Source organism: Salmo trutta, chromosome 8, assembly GCF_901001165.1.
Source record: "Salmo trutta chromosome 8, fSalTru1.1, whole genome shotgun sequence".
Classification (NCBI taxonomy): domain Eukaryota; kingdom Metazoa; phylum Chordata; class Actinopteri; order Salmoniformes; family Salmonidae; genus Salmo; species Salmo trutta.
The window spans coordinates 30,952,471-30,975,775 of NC_042964.1; the positions used below are offsets into that span (position 1 = coordinate 30,952,471).

At 42.7% G+C, this 23,305-nt stretch overlaps 1 protein-coding gene across 1 annotated transcript in view; it reads right to left on the reverse strand.

Annotated features, from left to right (window-relative positions):
- The window catches only part of LOC115198652 (copine-8), a 129,620-nt gene that overhangs the window by 93,881 nt on the left and 12,434 nt on the right, over positions 1–23,305 (reverse strand). The window lies entirely within an intron of this gene.

Below are 23,305 nucleotides of genomic sequence, written 5' to 3' on the forward strand. Positions count from 1 at the left end.
TACAAGCGTGACAGACAGGATTGCGTCTCAAATGGCAACCTATTCCCTTAATATTACACTACTTTTCAATGGGCTCTGGTCAATAGGGTGCCATTTGGGAAGAGAAACATGAGCGTCATGCTCTGATTGGCTAGCAGATGAGGCCTGTAAACGAGGGATTGCTGTAGCAGCCGTTACAGAGCGGAACGGGGCTCGTCTTCTCAGGCTAATTACCAGACAGAAAAAGATTAAGGTAAGGGAGAGAGGCGGCCATAAAATGCACACTGACAGTGCTGCTTAAAAGCCCCATCCGTTATGATCAGTAACACCTTCTATATCATGATACTCAGAAGGGGGTTTATAATGAAGGCATCATCAGTGATCAAGAACACCTCCTGTGCACCTCCCTTGGGATGGGGCCGCCTTTCAACCCCCTAGTCCCAACCCCTACAGAATCAGTCAATTAAACTAATAATTTACATTAAACAGACAAACTACCCCTAAGCCCCTACCCATGAAAACCTTCAAACCCCACTGGAATCAATGACTCATTTACAAACAAAATAACCTTAACCACCACCAGCCTTGAAATGCTAACTCCAGAACCAGAGACAGATCTTACACCAGTCATAAAGGGGTTGGAGAATATTCATCAAATAGGGCTGGGAAGATTGACTAATTTAAAGCAGGGGATTTGGGTAATACAGTTACCTCTAATATAATTGAGCTGTTTTTCAGTGGATTTGCTGGAGTGATTCCGACACACATCCATTCATCCTATAAGATCAGGATTGAATGAAGGAACGGGGGGGGGTGGATGGAGTGAGGGAACGAGAGATGAGATACAGTAAGTGACTTCTCTGCCAGGGCTTGGAAACATTAATGGTTCTGCAGGGAGAGATAACTACCCTTCTCTCCTCCTGACCTGCTGGTTCATGTCCCATTGAACTATCCCTGACACTTACTGAGCTGTATAAAGGTGATGAAATGTCAGGAAATTCTGACATGTTCCATTTTATCCCGTTAAAGCCCAGGGATCAGCAGAGGCTTTGGTCTGCTGTTGGACAGGAGGGAATGGACACTGATCTGTCTGTGTCCATAACTTCTAGAGGTCGACCGATTATGATTTTTTTAACGCCGATACCGATACCGGTTATTGGAGGACCAAAAAGCCAATACCGATTAATCCGCCGATTATTTTTTGTGTTTTTTTATAATGACAATTACAACAATAATGAATGAACACTTATTTTAACTTAATATAATACATCAATAAAATCAATTTAGCCTCAAATAAATAATGAAACATGTTCAATTTGGTTTAAATAATGCAAAACAAAGTGTTGGAGAAGAAAGTAAAAGTGCAATATGTGCCATGTAAGAAAGCTAATGCTTAAGTTCCTTGCTCAGAACATGGGAACATATGAAAGCTAGTGGTTCCTTTTAACATGAGTCTTCAATATTCCCAGGTAAGAAGTTTTAGGTTGTAGTTATTATATTATTATAAGAATTATAGGACTATTTCTCTCTATACGATTTGTATTTCATACACCTTTGACTATTGGATGTTCTTATAGGCACTTTAGTATTGCCAGTGTAACAGTATAGCTTCCGTCCCTCTCTTCGCTCCTACCTGGGCTCAAACCAGGAACACATCGACAACAGCCACCCTCGAAGCAGCGTTACCCATGCAGAGGAAGGGAAAAAACTACTCCAAGTCTCAGAGTGAGTGACGTTTGAAACGCTATTAGCGTGCACCCGGCTAACTAGCTAGCCATTTCACATCGGTTACACCAGCCTAATCTTGGGAGTTGATAGGCTTGAAGGGGTGGGTATAATTTGTGGAACGTTCCAAAAGGAATCTGTTCCAAAAAACGTAAAGTAAAAGGTTGCCAACCAACAACGCATACAAAGTAGCAACGCATACAGACCTAGCTAACTAGCTGCCGAATAGACATCAACTCACCACGTTGCTTATTCTTTTTTTTTTGTAACAGTATTTTTATTGGAGTTTCACAATTTTCACCCATATTAAGAGATACAACAACAAAGACAAGGCAAAAAAAACAGCACTCGCTTACACATATCCGTATGTATGCACGCACGTACACACACACCCACCGTTTCCCTCTCCCCGCTTCTCTCACCCCATCCCCCTCATTGCATCCCTCAATACATACATTTTAAACAAACATAAACAGAAAAAAATAACAATAAAGACATAATAAATAAATAAAATAAAATGCTCAGTTTAAACCAAGAAGTTGAGTTCCTCACACGGACCGTACAGTGTAATTCTGGAATACATAGATCACCATTCTAAGAGAATCCTTGCAGCATAATAGCTGATACTTCAGGTTCTAGGTAATTTAGGTAAGGTTCCCATACTTTGTAGAACTGATCTGTCTTAGAGTGCAATGTACATGTCAGATATTCCAGCGGGACCCATTCAAATAGTATCTTATGCCAATCTTTAATAGAGGGAACCTTATCACTAATCCACTGTAAAAGTATGTTTTTTGTCGCTGCGAAGGTGAGGATGTTGTAAAGCCTCCTCTTACCCACAGAAGTTACATGCCTACTAGGGAGACCTAACAGTAGAGAAACTGGGTCCAATTCTAGATCGACCCCTAGGATCTTTTCAATCTCTTGCAGAACACCAGACCAATATCTTTGTATTTTGGGACATGACCATAAACAATGTGTTAGGGTGCCTGTATCAGTTTTACATTTGAGACACTGAGGAGAGGAGGAAGCGGGGCTAAATGCATGTCTGCAATTTGGGGATATATGCAATCTGTGTATTATTCTTAATTGAATTGCTCTAGTACGATTACATATAGATATTGTTTTTGCATATTTCCAAATGTCCTCCCACATCTCTTCGTCAATGGTAGCAGACAGTTCTTTCTCCCACACTTGTTTCACTCTCTGTGTGTCGACAGCGGAAAAGGACCTTAAAGCATCATAAAACAGACTTACAGACATTTTCCTTTGTGGGGAAAAAAGCATTCTTTCAATGACAGACATATCAGGGTTACCAATTAAGGTGGTGCTCTTCAGAATATAGTGTCTTACTTGTAGGAAACGGAAAAAGTCCTGCTTTGGGAGTTGATATTTCTTGACCATCTGCTCAAATGACAATAAAATCTTATCCACAAATAAGTCATTTAGTCTGCGTATGCCCTTATTAAGCCAAACGTTAAAGCCAGCATCCAGCAATCCTGGGACAAAATCTGGGTTGTTAAGAATTGGGGTAAGAGCAGAGGTTAGTTTGGACCTTCCCAGGAAACGTTGAACTGACCTCCATACTTTGAGTGTGTTAAGTGTAATGGAGTTGTTACAGCGATCTTTTACAGACTTGAAACTTGTGAGAAACAAAAGGTCCTGTAAAGGGTATTTTGAAAGAGAAGTCTCAATGTCTAACCAAAAAGAGGAGTCATCTTTTGTGATCCAGTCTGAGATATAACATAGGTGGGCACACCACTGATAGAGCCTGATATTGGGTAGATCCAAGCCACCCATAGAATTTGGCAGCTGCAATATTGCCATCTTAAGTCTTGGCTTGCGTTTACTCCATATAAAGGAACTTAGCCATCCATTTACATCCTTTATTACCTTATTGGAGAGTAATACTGGGATCATTTGGATTGGGTAAAGTAGCCTAAGTAAAATGTTCATTTTCAAGAGGGATATTCTACCCAACCATGAAATCGGAAGCGAGTTCCAGCGCTCCAGATCCTGTCTTATTGTGTCAAACAAGGGAACAAAATTGGCTTTGTACATTTGTTGGAACTTAGGGGTTACAAATATACCCAGATACGTAAAACCTGAGGGAGACCATTTAAAAGGGAAGGGGGGAGAAGTGTTAGGTACAGAGTGAAGGTTACCAAGTGGCATAGCCTCTGATTTAGTTAGGTTAATCTTGTAGCCTGAGAATTCGCTGAATAACTCAATAGTGTTAATCAGAGATGTGATTGAAGTCTCGGGATTAGAAATAAATATCAGGACATCATCAGCATACAAGCTTATTTTATGGTGAACATCACCAATGAGCAGCCCCTGTATAGCAGGCGTTACCCTGATGGCCTCGGCCAGTGGTTCCATAACAAGTGCAAATAGGAGGGGGGACAGAGGACAGCCCTGTCTGGTACCTCTGTGTATAGAGAAGCTATTTGACCGTAGTCCATTAGTAAGGACAGCAGCCTGAGGATCATCATATAAAACTTTCACCCATTTTATAAAGTTGTCCCCCAGACCAAATTTATTTAGAGCAAAGAATAGGTAAGACCACTCCACACGATCAAATGCTTTCTCAGCATCTAGGGAGAGCACAAGACCATCCATAGCACTTTGTTGGTAGACTTCAATTACATTAAGGAGCCGTCTGACATTGTTACATGACCTACGTCCCTTAATGAAGCCAGTTTGGTCTCCTTTCACAATCAGTGGCAGTGAGTCCTCTAATCTTGTGGCTAGAATTTTAGAAAGCAATTTTCTATCCACATTCAGAAGGGAAATTGGTCTGTACGAGGAACAAGACTCCGGACATTTTCCCTTTTTGAGAATAAGTGATATGTTGGCTTCTCGCAGCGTTTGGGGGAGCTGGTCATTTGAAAATGAGTGGTTAAACATATCACGCAATGGCTCAAGGATCAGGCCATGGAACTCTTTATAGAACTCACTACAAAACCCGTCCGGTCCTGGGGCCTTACCATTTTGCAGATTCTTAATTGCGGACATTATCTCTTCCTCAGTAATAGGGGCATTAAGGAGAGACTTCTGTTCTTCGGAGATAGTAGGGAGCTCAATCTTAGAAAAGAAGTTCTCCATTAACTTGGGTGCGTCATTTGGCAGTTCTGAGGCGTAAAGATTTGCATAAAATGTCTTAAATGAGTCATTTATCAATTTATTTTCATATAAATGATTGCCATCAGAATCAGTAATAGCCGCAATTGACTGTGAGTCAGCTCTCTTTTTAGCTAGGTACGCCAAGTACTTTCCTGGCTTATCGCCATGTTCATATAGCTTTTGCTTGACAAATCTCATTTTCTTTTCAGCGTCCTGTGTTAGGAGGGAGTCCAGCGTTGATCTAATGACTGCTATTTCCTTTAATAGGGCAGGAGTGGGAGTTTTAATGTAGTCCTTCTCTTTAGTTCCCAATTCACCCTCTAGTGTTTTTTGCTTTTCACGCTTTTTCCGCCTCTTAGTGGCTGCGTATGACATAATCAGACCCCTGGCGTACGCCTTACAGGTTTCCCAAAGGAGTGAGGGGTTATCTGTTGATTGAGAGTTAATAGAGAAAAATGCTTTAAACTCTGTAATAAAATATGATGTGAATGTATGGTCTTTAAGAATGGTTGCATTCAACCTCCAATGTCTTGACTGATTGAATGCCCCGTTGAGTTTTATGTCCAGGATCACCTCCGCATGATCAGATATGACTATGCTTCCTATCCTAGCGGATAAAACAGACTGCAGCGACATCCTGGGCATAAAAAAGTAATCTATTCTAGTCTGACATCTATGAGGTGCAGAGAAAAAAGTGAACTCTCTGTTGGAGGGATGAAAAGCTCTCCAAACATCAGCATACCCCAGATCATCACAAATGGCTGTAAGTGACTTAGCTTGAGGAGAGAGCGAGGCTATACCACTGGGAAGCTTATCAATAAGGGGGTTCAACAAACAATTAAAATCCCCTCCGACCACTGCAGTGTCTGAGTTTAATTCTGAAAAGTCTAGAAATACCTTAGTGAGGAAGTCAGGGGGGTGGGCAGGGGGGAAGTAAATATTCATTATGGAAATGCTCTGCCCTTGTAAAGTACCATTAATTATAACAAAGCGACCCAATTTATCTTTCACACACTTCAAGACCTTAAGTGGCAGGTTCTTTTTCACAAGAATTGCTACACCTCTACTTCTGGATGTAAATGATGAAAAATACACTTGACCAAACCCCCCTTGTTGTAATTTTAGATGCTCCTTATCATTCAAATGGGTTTCTTGTAACAGGGCAATATCAATATTTTCTTTTTTCAAAAAGGATAGTATCTTCTTCCTTTTAATGGGGTTATGGCTCCCTCTAATGTTCCATGTACATACACGTAGTCTGTTACCTGCCATTGCGCTTTGACCATTCAATATCCAGACTGAATCTTACTGTAAAGATGGGGTGGTACCTTTTTCCATGTGTTGAACTCTCCTCTATCTCACTGAGCGTAAACAAACGATATGAACCCTGAACTTGAACTATACAAAACCCAAAAAATAAACATGTAAAAATCCAAAAGGGGGTTTTCCCACTAGCTAACATGCAGGGGATTTCAACATTCCAATGTAGACTCTTAAGTCCGCATTGCCACTCAATAGCCTCATCCTTTATATATGTGGAAATTAAAATCAATAGAAGAAGATTGAGGCTCTTCCACCTAAAACCAAGCCTGGGCACCAATATAGGTTCACACATATCTCAGTCTGAGCTACGGCGGCAGTTACTTTAGCAAGAAAAATAATACCGATACGAATATTACTGAACAGGAGCACATGAGAACTTACACCACTGTTTCATGATCAGATTCAAAATAAAATAAGACGTTATCCTATGCTGCGGAGGTGCAGCTTAAGGTTTTTTACCCGAGAGAGTCAATAAACGCAGCAGCCTCTTCAGATGTGTAGAGTTTTTTTAGGCGATCCGTTGACCATAATCTTCAATGTGGCCGGGTACAGCAGTGCGTAGTCGATCTTCATTCTCTTGAGTCGAGCCTTCACCTCATCAAACGCTTTGCGCCTTCGTACAACCGCTGTGGAATAATCATTGAAGAATGAGACCTTTGGACCTTTACGTTGACTACCGTCAGAACCGATGTTTCTAGCCGCATCCATGACGCGCTGCTTGTCGGTAAAGTTGTGGAACTTTATAACCACTGGTCGTGGGCGCTGATTGGGACCGGGTATCGGTGCTTGAGAGTGATGTGCTCTGTCTAGCTTCACACGACCAGCCTTAGTGTCCATTTGTAGGTAGCCAGGGATCCATTCCTCAAAAATTTTTACTGAACGTGTCCCTTCAGAATTTTCCGGGAGTCCCACAACACGGATATTGCATCTGCGTCCTCGATTATCCAAGTCGTCAATGTGCTCCGCCATTTCGCGCACCTGCTTCTCAAGTGCTTTTATCTTAGTGTCCATGGATGTAGTTGAAGTTTCCACAGTAGCAATTCTTCCTTCCGCCTCATCAACACGTTTGACAACCCTCTGTAGTTCAGCTGAATGGCCTGCTATTGCTTCCAGGACCGTTCTTATCTTAATATCGATCACTTTAGTAATGTTATCTGTCATCCTTTGAATCACCAGGTCCATTGTGCCTGGATCCGCAATGTTGTTAGATTCGCTAACGTTAGCTAGCTCCTCCTGCACCTCTACAGGGATGACGGTTTTGGTCGACTTCTTAGTAGCTCTGTTGGGCATGTTGTCGGAGATTTTTGAGAAATAGTCGCCAAGACTCATTGTAGGGTAACTTATTTAGCCAATTCTACCACTTTTTCAAGCTAGGAGATTAATGTAAGGATATAAATTTACGAATACCGCGTGAGCTCGCTGAAACACCGTGTTCTCTCTACGGCGCCATTTTGTTCCCTCACGTAGCTTATTCTTAATGTTTGTCCATAGGCAAACAGACATGTGAGGACAGACATTTTTCGGAATAAACGTGATGAGTGAAAAACGCAATGAAATAGACCACCCCCTACCCGGTATCTTATTCTGCCGCTATACAACTTTGTATGCGTTGTTTTTTGGAAACCTTGTAATTTACGAAGTTTTTGGAATAGATTCCTGTTGGAACGTTCCACAAATTATACCCACCCAGATTGAAGTCATAAACAGCGCAATGCTTGAAGCACAGCGAAGTGCTGTTTGAATGAATGCTTACGAGCCTGCTGCTGCCTACCACCGCTCAGTCAGACTGCTCTATCAAATCATAGACTTAATTATAATATAATAAACACACAGAAATACGAGTCTTGGGTCATTAATATGGTAGAATCTGGAAACTATCATCTCGAAAACAAACGTTTTTTTCTTTCAGTGACATACGGAACCGTTCCGTATTTTATCTAACAGGTGACTAAGTCTAAATATTCCTGTTAGGCATTGATGTTTATGGTTAGGTACATTTGTGCAACGACAGTACTTTTTTCGCAAATGCGCTTGTTAAATCAACACCCGTTTGTCGAAGTAGGCTGTGATTCAATGAAAATTAACAGGCACCGCATCGATCATATGCAACGCAGGACACGTTAGATAAACTAGTAATATCATCAACCATGTGTAGTTAACTAGTGATTATGTTAAGATTGATAGTTTTTTATAAGTCTAATGCTAGCTAGCAACTTACCTTTGCTTCTTGCTGCCCTCGCGTTACAGGTAGTCAGCCTGTTAATCCTTGTCGAGTGCAATGTAAGGCAGGTGGTTAGAGCGTTGGACTGGTAACCGAAGGTTGTAAAAACGAATCCCCCTGAACAAGGCAGTTAACCCCCGTTTCTAGGCCGTCCTTGTAAATAAGAATGTGTTCTTAATCTGACTTGCCTAGTTAAATAAAGGTGTAAAAAAAAAAAAAAATTTTGTCAAATCGGTGGCCAAAAGTACCGATTACCGATTGTTATGAAAACTTGAAATCGGCCCTAATTAATCGGCCATTCCGATTAATCGGTCGACCTCTAATGCCTTCCTGTTTCCTGTTATCCGTGTTGCTCACTGTCTCACTCACTTTGTCAGTGAGTGTATGTTTGGATACATTCCTGTGTGTGTGTAAATGTCTAAAAGCTGCAGAGGCTATAGTATGGTCTGTACGGTTGTGCCGGCATTTTAAACCAAGCTTCCTTCCAGTTTTGTGTGGATACTAATAAATCAAATCAAATTTATTTATATAGCCCTTCTTACATCAGCTGATATCTCAAAGTGCTGTACAGAAACCCAGCCTAAAACCCAAACAGCAAGCAATGCAGATGTAGAAGCACGGTGGCTAGGAAAAACTCCCTAGAAAGGCCAAAACCTGGGTAGAAACCTAGAGAGGAACCAGGCTATGAGGGGTGGCCAGTTCTCTTCTGGCTGTGCTGGGTGGAGATTATAACAGAACATGGCCAAGATGTTGAAATGTTCATAAATGACTAGCATGGTCAAATAATAATATATTTGTGACATGACCACAAAAAGTAGGCCATCTTTGTATGCTCATTTTAAAAGTACTGTGTCCTCATATATAATATTCACAAACCAGGGGACAGTGATCCCCTTCAACCCCCCTCAAGTGAAGGTCTCCCTGGCAGCCAACACCTTCACCCATCACTGGCCACGCCGAGACCAAGCAGCTGACAGAGATGCTCCCCAGCATCCAGCTGGGAGCAGGCAGTCTGACTAGCCTCCGGAGACTGGCCGAGGCTCTGCCCAAAAACTGCAGAGAACTGACTCCAGATCTGATCAAAGATGTTCCTTTGTGTCTCTGTCACCTCATCTCCTCTCCCCAGGAGGGTAAAAAGGACAGAAGGCTGATGCCCCTGAGATTCACTCAGTGTGAGGGCCGTCAATCACAGTGCATAACAAACCTGACATATGAGAACCCGTGGGGGTGGAGAGAGATCTGACACCAGGCCAGACAAATCTGTCTTTAGAAAAAAAAATGGGAAAAAGACCAAAGCACCAACAGAACCATAAGAGCAGGTGTCTGTCTGTCTGTCTGGCTGGCTGTCCCCAGTAGCTGAGGAAGAAATAGAGAGGGAAAGAGAAAGACAGACAGACAGACAGACAGACAGACAGACAGACAGACAGACAGACAGACAGACAGACAGACAGACAGACAGACAGACAGACAGACAGACAGACAGACAGACAGACAGACAGACAGACAGACAGGGATAGATGGGTGTGAGAAGAGGCGCCTATCCTTTCAGAGAGGTTTAATTATTCTAAAAGCATTTCAGAGCTCTTTTAAACAGAGAGAGAAGTACGCTTTGGCAATACGTACATTGTTAGGTCATGCCAATAAAGCAAATGGAATTGAACTGAATTGATAGTGAAAGACAAGAGAGATGGAGAGAGAGAAAGGCCCTGTCACGTGTAAGTCACGCCCCCCTCCCAGTCACCAAGCCCCAGCGGGGCCCGACTCTGTCCTCTTCACTCGGCTCGAGTGATGGAATGTCTCAGCAACAACGGTAACCATAGCAACCATCCAACATCTAGTTTTTTGGGGGTAGGAGAATTTATCCCACTCAGACAGCAGCTCCCGATGGGACGATATAAGTTTGACATCAGCACTCTGCTCATTAAAAACAGGAGAAGAGACAAGAGCTGTTTCACAGAGTAAATAGCAACATGGCACCGACAGATATGGCAGCTCTTTATTGCAGTATTTAGTTTTTGTTGTGTTATTTCTTACATTACTAGCCCAGGAAACTTTTTGTGTTATTACATACAGCCGGAAATAACTTTAGGTTATCAGAGTGGCAGTAACTCACCAGCATTACGACTGGGAATACAACTTTCCCGAATTGGATCCTTTGTTCGTACCCCCCAGGACAATTGAACTGATTCCAAATGCTGATCCAAAACACCGCCGGCGGAGAAGAGGTATTCGGAGTGGACGTCTAGTCCGACTCAGGAGGCGCGCACACCATGCACCGCTTCTGAGTATATTACTCGCTAATGTTCAGTCTCTGGATAATAAAGTAGATGAGCTCAGGGCGAGAATCTCCTTCCAGAGAGACAGGGATTTTAACATACTCTGTTTCACAGAAACATGCCTCTCGGGATATACTGTCTTCGTCCACACAGCCAGCTGGGTTCTCAATATATCGCACAGACAGGAATAAAGAAGTCTCCGGGAAGAAGAAAGGCGGGGGTGTATGTTTCATGATTAGTCCTTTTGTTCACCCGACCTAAAATACCTCACAATCAAATGCCGACCGTATTACCTCCCAAGAGAATTGTCTTCGGTTATAGTCACAGCCGTGTATATTCCCCTTCAAGCCGATACCACGACGGCCCTCAAAGAACTTCACTGGATTTTATGCAAACTGGAAACCACATATTCTGAGGCCGCATTTATTGTAGCTGGGGATTTTAACAAAGCAAATTTGAGGAAAACACTACCGAAGTTCTATCAACACATTGACTGTAGTACTCGTGCTGCTAAAAACACTTGACCACTGCTACTCCAACTTCCAGGATGCCTACATGGCCCTCCCCTGCCCTCCCTTCGGCAAATCTAATCACAACTCCATTTTGCTCATCCCTTCCTATAGGCAGAAACTCAAACAGGAAGTACCCGTGCTAAGGACTATTCAATGCTGGTATGACCAATTGGAATCCACGCTTCAAGATTGTTTTGCTCACGTGGACTGGGATATGTTCCAGGTAGCCTCAGAGAATAACATAACATACAAATACACAGATACGGTGACTGAGTTTATCAGGAAGTGTATAGGAGATGTTGTACCCACTGTGATTATTAAAACCTACCCTAACCAGAAACCGTGGATAGATGGCAGCATTCGCGCAAGACTGAAAGCGTGAAACACCGCATTTAACCATGGCAAGGTGACTGGGAATATGGCCGAATACAAACAGTGTAGTTATTCCCTCCGTAAGGCAATCAAACAGGCAAAACGTCAGTAAAGAGTAGAGATGCACGATATATCGGCGAACATATCAGAATCGACCGATATTAGCTAAAAATGGCAACATCAGTATCGGCCCGATGTCTAGTTTAACACCGATGTTAAAGCTACCATGCATACCTATATAACGTAGGCACATGATGTAATGACGCCACGTAAAATTTTGCGCTACAGGTGCAACAGAGCATTCCTAACCTAGCCTAGGATTGAGCAGTCAACAAGTCGAGCAGTCATTTGAATGAGTAACAACATTTCAGCGAGACAACTCAAAGACGAAATCCATTAAAGCCAAGATAATGGAATTCATTGCCCTTGACAATCAACCATTCTCTGTCATGGGTGATGTTGGCGTTCGCCGACTGGTCGAGCACCAGTCGAGTGTGCTATTTTCTGATGTTGCCTTACCGGAGTTACACAGTAATAGCGTCACTGCTATTAGCTTCACGACATACATACTGTGGAACGCCGTTTGGGTCAAAAAAGATACAGTAGCACTGTCAAGGCTGTACAAAAAAGTCTGCAAACAAGAAACACCGGCCACAAACGATGTGTTTACAATACCGCGTTGGTAATAAAGCATAATTTGTTCGACTGCAACTTCTGGGGTAGCTAGCTTTAGCATGGTACCTAGCTATCACCAATACAGTTGTTCGCCTATTGAAATTGAACTTCAGTTGATGAAAATAAATAGCTAGCCAGCTACTTAACCCTATTGACCAAAGCTAATGTTATAAGCAGCCAGCTAGCTTCATCTGGCTAATGAGGCTTGTCCAGACCGGGTTATGTGTTGTGAAGCTAGCCACAATAAGGATTAGGCACAACAGTGGAATTTGCGTTTTGCCTTCAAAATAAAAGTATCATTGACAGTGATGCAAATATATACAAATAGTAGAATTATGCCATACTTTTATTTGAAGGCTAACCGCGAAGTCCACTAGTGTGGCTAATCCTTATTGTGGCTAGCTTCACATAGATGGGTCCGACCACCGAGACAACTTTACCAGCATCACAGCATACGTATCGATGAATCGTTGTGACATATGGAATACGAGTGATAGTGTAATCAATCTGTAATAACTACGTAAAAAATGTATGAACGTGTTAAATTATTATGTGACGTGCAGTGATATTCAGGTCCTGATTGGTCAACAAGCTTATTTGACATGCCAAATACTGTTATTTTACAAGTCAAATAACACTATTTGAAGTGTATCTTTTTTGACACGCAAAGACCCAGGACGGCGTTCCATAGAAATCCTGGTTGAGAATGAAACAACTGAACAAATGAACAATGAAACAGCACAGCAAGTAAGTGAAAGAAATAGGTTTGATTATGTTTTACTGGTAATGGGGACATATGTAAATGCCAACAAAATAACTTTTTGGTCAGTCGGGTGTGTGTGCGTGTGTAACCTTTATTTAACTAGGCAAGTCAGTTAAGAACAAATTCTTATTTACAATGACAGCTAGGACAACTCTGGGCCGATTGTGCGCCGCCCTATGGGACTCCCAATCACGGCCAGATGTGATACAACCTGGATTCGGACCAGGGACTGTAGTTACGCCTCTTGCACTGAGATGCAGTGCCTTACACACATGGACGCAGCAGTCTGTGTTAACTATTTAACTGTACTAGAATGCTTAAAAGGCAGCAAGAATTTTCAATATTGGTATCGTTTTTTTTGGCAAGGAAAATATTGCATATCGGTATCGGCCAAAAATGTAATATCGGTATATCACTACTATAGAGATAAAGTGGAATAGCAATTCAACGGCTCAGATACAAGATGTATGTGGCAGGGTCTACAGACAATCACGGACTACAACGGGAAAACCAGCCATGTCGCTGACACCGACGTCTTGCTTCCGGACAAGCTAAACACCTTCTTCGCCCGCTTTGAGGATAACACAGTGCTACCAAGGACTGTGGGCTCTCCTTCTCCATGGCCAACATGAGTAAGACATTTAAGCGTGTTAACCCTCACAAGGATACCGGCCCTGACAGCATCCCTAGCGGCGTCCTCAGAGTATGCACAAACCAGCTGGCTGGAGTGCTTACGGACATAGTCAATCGCTCCTTATCCCAGTCTGCTGTCCCCACTTGCTACAAGATGACCACGATTGTTTCTGTACCCAAGAAAGCAAAGGTAACTGAACTAAATGACTATCGCCCCGTAGCACTCACTTTTGTCATCATGAAGTGTTTTGAGAGGATAGTTAAGGATCATATCTACCATACCTGACACCACAGGTCCACTACAATTTGCTTACCACCCCAATAGACCCACAGACGATGCAATCGCCATCGCACTGCACACTGCCCTATCCCATCTGGACAAGAGGAATACCTATGTAAGAATGCTGTTCATTGACTATAGCTCAGCATTCAAGTACCCTCCAAGCTCATCACTAAGTTTGGGGCCCTGGGTCTGAATCCTGCGCTGTGCAACTGGGTCCTGGACTTCCTGACGGGCTACCCCCAGATGGTGAAGGTAGGAAACAACATCTCCACTTCGCTTCAACACAGGGGCCCCACAAGGGTTCGTGCTCAGCCCACTCCTGTACTCCCTGTTCACCCATGACTGCATGGCCACACACGCCTCCAACTCAATCATCAAGTACGCAGACGACGCAACAGAACTAGGCCTGATTACCAACAATGACGAGACAGCCTACAGAGAGGAGGTGAGGGCCCTGGGACTGTGGTGCCAGGAAAATAACCTCTCACTCAATGTCGACAAACAAAGGAGCTGATCGTGAACTTCAGGAAACAGCAGAGGGAGCACGTCCCTATCCACCTAGACGGGACCGCAGTGGAGCAGGTGGAAAGCTTCAAGTTCCTCGGCGTGCACATCACTGACGATCTGAAATGGTCCACCCACACAGACAGTGTGGTGAAGAAGGCGCACCTGAAACCAACAAACTTTTACAGATGCACAATTGAGAGCATCCTGTCGGGCTGTATCACCACCTGGTACGGCAACTGCACCGCCCGCAACAGCAGGGCTCTCTAGAGGGTGGTGCAGTTTGCCCAACGCATCCTCGGGGGCAAACTACCTGCCCTCCAGGACACTTACAACACCCGATGTCACAGGAAGGCCAAAAAGATCATCAAGGACAACAACCATCCAAGCCCCTGCCTGTTCACCCCACTGTCATCTAGAAGGCAAAGTCAGTACAGGTGCATCAAAGCTGGGACCGAGAGACTGAAAAACAGCTTCTATCTCAAGGTCATCAGACTGTTAAATAACCATCACTAGGCGGCTTCCACCCGGTTACGTAACCCTGCACCTTAGAGACTGCTGCCCCATATACATAGACTTGAAATGACTGGCCACTTTAATAATGGAACACTAGTCACTTTAATAATGTTTACATATTTTTGCTTTACTCATCTCATATGTATATACTGTATTCTATTCTAATGTATTTTAGTCTATGCCACTCTGACATTGCTCATCCTAATATTAATATTTTCCTTAATTCCATTATTTTACTTTTAGGTTGTGTGTATTGCTGTGAATTGTTAGATATTACTGCACTGTTGGAGCTAGAAACACAAGCATTTCGCTACACCCGCAATAACATCCACTAAACATGTGTATGTGACAAGTAAAAATTGATTTGATAGTATCCCCCTTCTCTCTTCCCATTGCCTCTCTCCTCTCCCTCTCGCTCTCTTTGACGAGATGTGTTCGTACAGACATTTAATTTAATGAACATATCAAGCAGGTCTCTCTGATCGGCTCACAAATGAGAGATCACAACTGTTTGGTTATGACAGCATTACTATGACAACCCGCTGAACATGTGGCAGGACCCCCAGGACCCTGACCTACATTACCCATCATCCTCTACTGTGCTACTTGAGAAATAGATTTTACCTGAATGGAATGGTGAAGTCACACACATACAGTACAGCCCCCCAAGTAGAGTATGAAAAGGTACATCAGAATTAGAAACAAAAAAAAACTGCAACACCAGGCACTGGTCTGTGAAACTGTGACTGAACCAGGGATGTTACTGTCCTGCTGGTCATGATCTGTGGCCATGGGTAACACTGTCACTGCACGGAGAGAAAACAAGAAAAGGAGAGAGGAGAGGAAAGGAGGTAAGATTGAAAATGTGAGCAAACACTTTCTCTCCTTTCCTCTCTTCTCACATTCTCTCCTTTCGTATCCTCGCCCCTCCTCCCTCTCCTCTCCTGTCGCCTCCTCTTCTGTCCTCTCACCTTGGTGTGGGAGAGGGGGTTTTCTCAGAACAAAGTCAGATCCCACAGAGGGCCTTTCCTCCCTCTCTTTCCCTTCTCTCTCACCTCTTGCTTCCCTTTCTCTTCCCAGTGTGGCCTAGATAATGGATCCACAGAGAATACACCATCACACTGAACTAGATACAGTCACCACCATGGAAGAAAATGGCTCTGCCAAACACACACAGTGTGCCAATTCTAACTCAAAGTGTGGTGAAGAATATTACATCTGCGCTTCCATACAGCCACAGTACCAAAGAACAAAAGACACTCTCAAGCTGTGAGATTCCTTCTCCCTGTTGTAGTAGTGAACATAGTGCTAGGATTCTAATCTTAGCAACATAACATTGCCTACCTACCTGCACATTGAAGGAGATCCTGATACAGAAACAAATTAGGTGAATATATGCAGTGTACCTTCTTCATTTAGATTTGATTGTATCTAATACAAATGGGAATACTACAGAATAACAGACTAGACCAATACAGTACCACTCAAAAGTTTGGACACACCTACTCATTAAAAGGTTTTTCTTTATTTTTACTATTTTCTACATTGTAAAATAATAGTGCAGATACCAAAACGATGAAATAACACATATGAAATCATGTAGTAACCAAAAAAGTGTTAAACAAATCAAAATATATTTTAGATTCTTCAAAGTAGCCACCCCTTTGCCTTGATGACAGCTTTGCACACTCTTGGTATTCTCTCAACCAGCTTCATGAGGAATGCTTTCCAACAGTCTTGAAGGAGTTCCCACATATGCTAAGTACTTATTGGTTGCTTTTCCTTCACTCTGTGGTCCAACTCATCCCAAACCATCTCAATTGGGTTGAGGTCGGGGGATTGTGGAGGCCAGGTCATCTGATGCAGCACAGCCTGAATGTGTGTTGGGTCATTGTCCTGTTGAAAAACAAATGATAGCGCAAACCAGATGGGATGGCATATCGCTGCAGAATGCTGTGGTAGCCATGCTGGTTAAGTGTGCTTTGAATTCTAAATATATCACTGACAGGGTCACCAGCAAAGCCCCCCCACAACATCACACCTCCTCCATGCTTCACGTTGGGAACCACACATGCGGAGACAATCTGTTCGCCTACTCTGCGTCTCACAAAGACATGGCAGTTAGAATCCAAAAATATCAATTTTGGACTCCAGACCAAAGGACAGATTTCCACCGGTCTAATGTCCATTGCTCGTGTTTCTTGGCCCAAGCAAGTCTCTTCTTATTATTGGTGTCCTTTAGTAGTGGTTTCTTTCCAACAATTCGACCATGAAGGCCTGATTCATGCAGCCTCCTCTGAACAGTTGATGTTGAGATTTGTCTGTTACTTGAATTCTGTGAAGCATTTACTTGGGCTGCAATCTGAGGTGCAGTTAACTCTAATGAACTTATCCTCTGCATCAGAGGTAACTCTGGGTCTTCCTTTCCTGTGGCAGTCCTCATGAGAGCCACTATTTAGAATAATCTCAAATACAAAATATTGTTTAGCAATGTTTTGGTCACTACATGATTCCATATGTGCTATTTCATAGTTTGTATGTCTTCACTATGTAAAAAATATTTTAAAAATTAAGAAAAACCCTGGAATGAGTAGGTATGTCCAAACCTTTGACTGGTACTGTATCATACCCATAGAAATTATATATTAATATTTACTTTAAGTAGTGTATATGTTTTCTATTTCCATGGTGGCTTGTACTGTATGAAAGGACATGGAGATGAGTGTGGCAACATTGGCAACAGAGCAGGATTATGCTTGGCAACATCTGGAGAGAACAGGAGCAACAGAGCATGCTAATATGAGCTGAGGCTTTTCAACAGGTCACTGAGCCCAGCTCCACAGGTAGAAGCTAGCTATGCCTTGCTGTCTATCTCCCCTCTCTCTACATTTTCCCTGTATCTTTCTCCCTATCCCTCCCTCTTTCTTTCTCACACACATTATAATGTCTACCTCTTTCATAGACACACACACACACACACACACACACAGAGAGAGAGAGAAAGAGAGCATCAGCAGCGCTGTGGCTTGTATATTCTCAGTGCCTCTCTCGGAGAGACCTGCCCTAATTTTTACTGACAAGCTGGGCTGGGTGAGCAAAGAGACTAGGCTGTGTGCACGCATGCGATCACCGATCACCTTCACACACACACACATACACGCACTCACACACAACACACAATTAATATTTCAACCTGTGCTTGCCATGTTTTACATTACTAGGCAAATCCACTCAAATCCACTCCATGTCAACATGCAAACGCAGTGATGGTCATGAGAGCCATGCCACAGAAGTATAGCCCTTCCTCTGAGACACAGCTAGGCATTACCATTAACTATAAACACTGGCAGAGGCAGTTAATATGCTTATCTCTCTCTCCCTCCTTCTCTCCCTATCTCTCTCTTTCTTTTCACTCTGTTTCCCTGCCTCCCCCCTCTCTCAATCTCAGGTCTTACCATCATCTATCAATGTATTCCATCTTAGCTAGGCACAATAACACATTTACTGAAGTGTCATTGTTTCATTCATGGATTCTGTTGAGAAACCATTGTGATTGATTGAAGGTGATCTCTTGTCTGTCTGTCTGTCTGTTTCTCTCGCTAAGATTCTCTCTCTGACCTTTCCTCCAACTCTCTCTCCACTCTCTTCCCCTCCTCCTCCACCTCTCTACCCCTCGCTCCCTCTCTTACACTCCCGCTTCCCTTGCTCCACTGTGCCAGTCCTCCAGCAGAGAGGAGAGCCCAGTAGAGGAAAGGCTGTTAGGGCTGGCAGTATGGCAGCAGCATGGCAGGGCAGCAGGCCGACGGGAGCCAGGGGATCCCTAAGCAGTGCCGAGAAGAGCAGAGCGTTTGTCTGCCTCCCCAGGGTAGAGATGAGAGAGGGGACACCCAGAGGAATATTAACTACAAGAGAGATGTGACCAGGGTGGGGATTACTATATTAGGTCCATGAGAGTACCCCACTTACTGGTGTGTGTGTGTGTGTGTGTGTGTGTGTGTTAGCCATACCCTCTGTTTATCTCTCTCAAACCATCTCTTCTCTCCCTCATTCTTTCTATATGACTCAAGAGGAGGACATGACAGGTCCATGAAATCTTATTACGATGTGTTCATAAATCATTACTGTATGTTGTTGACATCTGATGGCATGTTGTTGACATCTTTGTCATTTAAGTATATGGAAATTAGAGTACATGATCAAACACACACAAATGACTGATACACACACGCAAGACTACATATTTCTTAGCAGAGAGAGAGAGAGAGAAAGAGAGAGACACAGAGACACACAGGAACAGGTGTGGACATGGATACTTGCTTCTCCAGCAGTCTGTCAGCCTCGATATCACCATGGTGACAGTGACTGACAGAGTCAGGTTGTGAGGCCCAGCCCCCTAACTGCCTGTTTATAATATTCCAACAGTGAAAAGGCTGAGAAGAGAGAATCATGACCACCTGTGGCTGTCACTCAAACCTTCACCTGTCATTCAAAAAACTTTAGCCTGTGATTTATAGAGTTAAGATAGAGCTACTCAATTCTGGTGCAAAGAACCCATGTGATGTGCAGAGTTGTGTTCCAGCCAAGTGTTAACACACCTTCAACTAATCATACTATATTTAAACATATATAAAGTAACCAAGCATGCTAACATTAAATATTTAATCTTATAATTACATAGTAAATAAAAACGTAATTTCATGAAACCATACAAAAACCCATTCACAGTATAAATTTGATTGCCTGCTCAATACAAATAAAATGAAAAGTGCTTACAGTAGTGAAAGTAACTGGAGTTAAGTTGAGGGTCACACTCTTCCAAGAAGAAAGATCAGGGCCAAAAAAAGCAATATGTCACTGGGTGATTGAAGTGAGTTCAGTGTAGGCTGACTAGGCGCATGGCGGGGTGAAGAGAGGAGCTCTTTAGAGCAAGTGCTGTTGACTTATAATTATGGTTATTGATGTATTCAGGAATCTATTATATGAGCCTTGGTCAAAATAGTGCACTTTATAGGGAATATGGTGACATTTGGGACGCAGAATGTCTGACATACCGTATGCCAAATGCCTTAAATGTTAATTGTTAAGGTTCTGGTCATTGAAGAGAACATCCACCAGTATCTCCCACCATGTAGCGTTCACATGACCGTGGATGACTTTATTGGCAAGATGTGAGGCGTATTTCAATAAGTACAATGTATCAAAATAAACTACAAAACACTTGAATACAGTGCATTCGAAAAGGATTCAGACCCCTTGACTTCTTCCACATTTTGTTACGTTACAGCCTCAAATGTATTAAATAAATACAAATCCTCATCAAGCTACACTCAATACCCCATAATGATTGTTTTGCAAATGTATTAAAGATAAAAAAAAAAAAACACCTTATTGACATACAGTAACAGTCAAAAGTTTGGACACACCTACTCATTCCAGGGTATATCTTTATTTTTACTATTTTCTACATTGTAGAATAATACTGAAGACATCAAAACTAACCCTTTTTTTGGTTATAACATGATATGTGTTATTTTTGTCACGTAAATGATTGGAGACAGGCGCAGGAATTTGTAATAGGGGGGTTTAATACTCCACCCAAAATATACAAAATACCATGAAAAGGCATGGGGACGAAGTCCAAAACAAACATGTATACATAAACACTGGGATGTAACCCAAACAGAAAAGTGAGGTAAAACCTCTAATAAATACACGGGACGAAACCCGCAATACACTACACGGGGCAAGAACCGTAATAACAAGTGCACAATACACGCAGCACGAAGACAAAATCACAAAGCACAGATACTCACAGACCAACGGACATGGGAACAAAATCCAACAAAACAATGGCGAACAGAGGGCACATACAGTTGAAGTCGGAAGTTCACAGACACTTAGGTTTGAGTCTGTAAAAGTCGTTTTTCAACCACTCCACAAATTTCTTGTTAACAAACTATAGTTTTGGCAAGTCGGTTAGGACATCTACTAATTTTTCCAACAATTGTTTACAGACAGATTATTTCACTTATAATTCACTGTATCACAATTCCAGTGGGTCAGACGTTTACATACACTAAGTTGTCTGTGCCTTTAAACAACTTGGAAAATTCCAGAAAATGATGGCATGGCATTAGAAGCTTCTGATATGCTAATTAACATCATTTGAGTCAAACTCAGTGCCTCTTTGCTTTACATCATGAGAAAATCAAAAGAAATCAGCCATGACCTCAGAAAAAACATTGAGACCTCCACATGTCTGATTCATCCTTGGGAGCAATTTCCAAACGCCTGAAGGTACCACGTTCCTCTGTACAAACAATAGTAAGGATAAACACCATGGGACCATGCAGCCGTCATACCGCTCAGGAAGGAGACACGTTCTGTCTTCTAGAGATGAACGTACTTTGGTGCGAAAAGTGCAAATCAATCCCAGAACAACAGCAAAGGACCTTGTGAAGATGCTGGAGGAAACAGGTACAAAAGTATGTATATCCACAGTAAAACGAGTCCTATATCGACACAACCTGAAAGGCCGCTCAGCAAGGAAGAAGCCACTGCTCCAAAACCGTCATAAAAAAGGCAGACTATTGTTTGCAACTGCACATGGGGACAAAGATCGGACTTTTTGGAGAAATGTCCTCTGGTCTGATGAAACAAAAATAGAACTGTTTGGCCATAATGACCATCGTTATGTTTGGAGGAAAAAGGGGGAGGCTTGCAAGCCGAAGAACACCATCCCAACCATGAAGCACGGGGGTGGCAGCATCATATTGTGGGGGTGCTTTGCTGCAGGAGGGACTGGTGCACTTCACAAAATAGATGGCATCATGAGGGTGGAAAATGATGTGGATATATTGAAGCAACATCTCAAGACATCAGTCAGGAAGTTTAAGCTTGGTCGCAAATGGGTCTTCCAAATGGACAATCACCCCAAGCATACTTCCAAAGTTGTGGCAAAATGGCTTAAGGACAACAAAGTCAAGGTATTGGCGTGGCCATCACAAAGCCCTGACCTCAATCCCTTAGAAAATTTGTGAGCAGAACTGAAAAAGCGTGTGTGAGCAAGGAGGCCTACAAACTTGACACTTGATTTGTGGCCTACCTAATTCGTGGCCTACCTACCACTGAACAAAGTGGACAGGCTAGCATGCTGTTCAAACAGTTGGAGACAAACAGAAGGTTGTGTTCAAAACAATTAATCTGTTTTGCCTTGTTAGATGAATTCAGAGCTTGTGAAATTATACCTAGATCCAAGTTGGCTAAACTTGAAATAGAAATATTAGCTGGATACTCACTAGCACGTTGGCTTGTGCTTGAGAGATTGGTCTCATAAATAGTGCATTATGCATGGTTCTGGTAAATTCGTAACATAAAGAGCATTTTTATAGACAGACCTGAAAGCCAGATCAGTGTTTATTGAAAAGAAAAGCCAGTACAACTATTTTGATAAAATAATTACATTATTAGTGGGTCTTTTGGTTGTGGAAGGCATATATATTCAGCCTAGGAATCATTTTACAATCTCTGAATTCATTAGATTATTGCTGACAGATTTATATGTAGTGTATTTGACCTTTAATTGTACAACAAAGCTTAGATGTTTTTATATATTTTTTTTTAATCGAGATATATATCGTGAATCGCCCATAAGTAAAAAAATATATATAAAAAACATTAAGATATGAGTTTTAGGCCATATCGCCCAGTCCTAATCCAGAGCATCCCAAACATGGTCAATAGGTGACATGTCTGGTGAGTATGCAGGCCATGAAAAAACTGGGACATTTTCAGCTTCCAGGAATTATGTACTGATCTTTGAGAAATGGGGCCGTGCATAAACATGCTGAAACATGAGGTGATGGCGGCGCACGACAATGGGCCTCAGGATCTCGTCACGCTATCTCATTCAAATCGGCATCGATAAAATGCAATTGTGTTCGTTGGCCGAAGCTTATGCCTGCCCATACCATAACCCCATCGCCAACACGGGGCACTCTGTTCACAACGTTGACATCAGCAAACAGCTCACCCACACAGCGCCATACTCGCCATCTGGCCGGTACAGTTGAAACCGGGATACATCCATGAAGAGTCCACTTCTCCAGCATGCCAGTTGCCATTGAAGGTGAGCATTTGCCCACTGAAGTCGGTTACGACACCAAACTGCAGTCAGGTCAAGACCCTTGTGAGTACGATGAGCTTCCCGAGATAATTTCTACACAAACTGTCAGAAACCCTTTGGTTGTGCAAACCCACAGTTTCATCAGCTGTCGGGTTGCTGGATATTGGTTGGTCTCAGATGATCCCAAAAGTGAAGAAGCCGGATGTGGAGGTCCTGGGCTGGCATGGTTACACATGGTCTGCGGTTGTGAGGCCGGTCGACGTACTGCCAAA